The sequence below is a fragment of the Ptychodera flava genome, unplaced genomic scaffold, assembly GCF_041260155.1.
Source record: "Ptychodera flava strain L36383 unplaced genomic scaffold, AS_Pfla_20210202 Scaffold_35__1_contigs__length_1935909_pilon, whole genome shotgun sequence".
NCBI classification, from domain to species: Eukaryota; Metazoa; Hemichordata; class Enteropneusta; family Ptychoderidae; genus Ptychodera; species Ptychodera flava.
In genome coordinates, this window is record NW_027248357.1 from 107,276 (window position 1) to 110,977 (window position 3,702).

The window sequence follows — 3,702 nt, forward strand, 5'->3', positions numbered from 1 at the left end:
TTAGTGTGCTTCTTAGTGTGCTTTGGCCCATGAAGAGTGATAAATACCGATATATAACAAACAGCTTGATGTAATGATAAAAGTTATATATACAGGCACTCAGGGTGAATATTATACATCAATTTGATTAGTTTCTTGTCCTCTTTCTACTTAGTATGTGATAATATTTAAGACAATCAACACGCAAGACAGTTATGTGTTGGCAAATACAGGCAAGCAGCTACCTTTTCTTGATTTTCATGAACAACAGATAACCTTGACTGAAATGCTTAACAACATGCAACCAATGTTTACATTTTGCTCATACACCAGATACACAGAGAGATTTCAACATACAACCATCAACTCAAAAACCCTACAGGGAAAAGTAAACATTGTTTTCTTCCAGTGCAACTGGTGCATCCACTTTTGGAATAACTTATAAAACCAATATGTCTCAAGGGTGATGGCACTGAGATCAACTTCAATTTTCCTTGTACATGTAACTGTGGTGAACTTGACTATTCCTTTCAAATCCTGACCTGATTTGGAATCTTCAACTGAGATGCAGTGCATTGTAAAACGCGTGCACAAAGACACATGGGGGTGGACCATTTCATATCCGAGGGGGGTCTGATGATCGATGAGGTAGCATTATTTTCTACCTGATCCACTGTACAGTATTTTTTCCACTCTTCGACCTGTTCTTTTAGTCAAGCCTTTTATGGCAGATTCGTTTTTCACTGACATTTGCTTGGAATCTTTTTTTTTTCTGAAAATCTTCCAGATCCCCTTTCGGGATATCAAATGGTCCACCCTTTTATATCAACAATGTTTATTTAAAGACATACAATGACAGGAAGTGTAAGAGCTATTTATAACCCTGATACTCTCTCAAACATTGAAAAAAGTTTGGAATATTTGTTGGAAACCAAGCCTGCTAAAATCACCTTCAGCTGTGATTTCTTATGATTCTTTTACCACATTTTAACACCAAATACAGTTTACCATATGAAATGCTCACAAAATCACCACACGTATTCTTAGTTCCTGTAGGTATAAAATCGCCAAAAATCAGAAAATCTTTTTACAAATATTTATTAATTTTCTTCATGTCAACACAACATGAATAAGTTATGGAACCAATACTGTGGACTATTTCTGTAAGTTTTTTCCATAAAAAAATTAGGAAGCTTCATAAAAATAGGAAATTGAAGACGTTTCTCTGAAAATTTAAAACAAGCCAACTGGCAGCTGATAGAGCTCCTTCGTGTATGTAGACAATAACATTTGCGACACATGTTGATGAAGGAGGAAATCTTTGACGACACACCTCAGGTCAGCCAGACCAAAATGGCAAATATAGCTGCAAAAATATGTAATTGAAGAAGATATAATTCGAACATATTAAAGAGGCACTCCCACTTGGTAACATTTTTAAACACATTTTTTTAATGCCAACGGTTGATATTTGACGTGGCAACTCTGCGCGGATCGCGAGATATCGATAAAAACATGTCATTTCCCGAGTGTATTTTTCACATCCCGAAGTTTTACGATCGTTTCTGGTTATGACCCGAAATCCCCCGAAAGTGTGTTGTTGTGCTGATTGACGATATTCTAAGGAGTCCAAAAACGTTTCAATGACGCAATTAAATTACCTCCTACTGCGAGGACTTTATATACATCATTATCAATGCCTTTACCTCTGGTAATTCTTGTTTAAAACTTCTCCTTAGTTTTTGTCGTTTTCATTATCAGTTGTATTAAATTTTTAAACAATACAACATAGATATCAGTTTTTACATGTAAAATATAGTTGCCTCTGTTGACTACATTTTGTCATCTGCCACACAGTTACGCGTGGTTCGATACATAGCGGCCGCCGCGTGTGGTATGCCCGCACACCAAGCGGCGGCCACTATGCATACTATGTATCAACCACACCTATCTGCAGTGTTTGATCTAGAGTGCGCCATTACGCATTTTGCGCAAAAAAAATCAGCTATGGCGCTATTTTCACGGGCCATGGCGCCATTTCGGGCGCAATATTTCAAGACCGGCGCCTGGTAGTTTGTTTCTGCCAGGCCACTAGTTTTTACGCCCATGCTCTACGGCAACATGAGGATTTACCGTAACGTGGTATATGTTCAATCACGACATTTTGCGACAATGACGTAAGTTGGGATGACGTTTTTGACGGACGTGTGCAGAAGGCCAGCCATGTGTAGCTATGCCAGCGGTACGATGCCAGCGGTACGATGGTTACTATGCCGTGGCTATATCTGAAAGCCGTCGGGTTGTCTCCTCACCCACGCCCTACGATGAAGGAGCTACATCGATGGAAGTGTCAGAAACTGACACGCAGACTGATGCTACCGGTTGGCAACACAACCGCACCCCGCAGGTGAATACAATTTTGGGAATTTTACCGTTGACTTCGATATGTAAGGCTACCATATGTAAGCTTAGACTGTAGTACGTTATGATCAAGTAGCAAGCAGTGCTACTATTTTACATGATGGAGTGGCCGGGACTGGTATTCAGTGCATGGTGTTGTGGACGCTAATTTCTGACATTTCTTGGGGTGATCAAAATATCCGAGTGGTAGGGAATGGTTATGTTTGTAAACTGGCTGCGAGTTTCCGAGGACAAGTCACTTGTTTATTTTTTGTTTGGCAGTGATTCGCATACCAGCGTGGTAGCCACGTTGGGTTTCCAGTCGTACAAAAACGGTTTAGATATTTCATATTTCTGTCATCAAACAAATAGAGAAGAGAGTGAGTGTTTTTGTCTCAGTTTAATTTTTCTCTAGTATACGTAAATCTAGTATTTTACAGGTTTGATAATTTATTTTTTTCCACTTATTTACGTGAACCCCCAAATTTTATTTTAGTCCTTTACTCTAAACTTGAAATTTTGAAGAAATAAGCTTATAAGATAAAGGACACACTCTCAAATCTAAGTTTATTATTTCTCTGGATACCAAAATCTAGTATTTAACATTTTAATAGTTTATTTTTTTAATTTATTTACCCCCTTCTTTTTACTTTATTCCTTTACTCTTTACTTAAATTGATTCAGAAATGGTACATGTCAGGATGAATTTTTTATTAAAATCAGATTTGGCATTTCAGTGTTTACAGCTCAATAAAAAAATCATATTTTCTTCTCTCAGGTGAAGTGGCTGTCACAATGGCACTGGCTGTACTATGGACATGATGAATGGTAGCTGATGGTACATGTCTGCAATAAAACATATGCATAATCATCAGTATTGAGTTGAGAAAATGGTCAAAATTTGAAAAAAAAACGAATAAAAGTGTGTTATTAAATGTTGACTTACCTGTACGTCTGTCTTTTTGTAGAGATCCTTCTTGCGGGTGAACTGCCAGTCACTGCAGTAACTTCATATTATTTGATTAAAGGGACAGTAGCTGTCACTTTTAATAGGCTGCTTTCAGTGTTTTTATTCTGAGTATCAAAATGGTTTTTGTAATTCTTAAAAAAGGTCTGTGTATCCACTCTATTTCTAGCAGTGGTATTGTTGACAATTGAATCTAAATTAAATTGTGAACAATAAGGGTTTACTTTACAACTAAAACGTGAATAACTAAAACGTAATTGACAAACTGAATGCTAGTCAAATAACTTCAAGCTCAATAGAAAACTGCCGTTGTTGGATGACACACAGAAAGAAAAATATCAACAGTTACAGCTACT

General features: G+C 37.3%; 1 long non-coding RNA gene across 1 annotated transcript; it reads left to right on the top strand.

Annotated features, from left to right (window-relative positions):
* Window positions 1–2,133: 2,133 nt before the first annotated feature.
* LOC139127742 (uncharacterized) lies at window positions 2,134–3,318 on the top strand. The gene is made up of 2 exons (XR_011551105.1): window positions 2,134–2,386; window positions 3,158–3,318. It is a non-coding gene; the product is annotated as an uncharacterized lncRNA (long non-coding RNA).
* The last annotated feature ends 384 nt before the right edge of the window (window positions 3,319–3,702 follow it).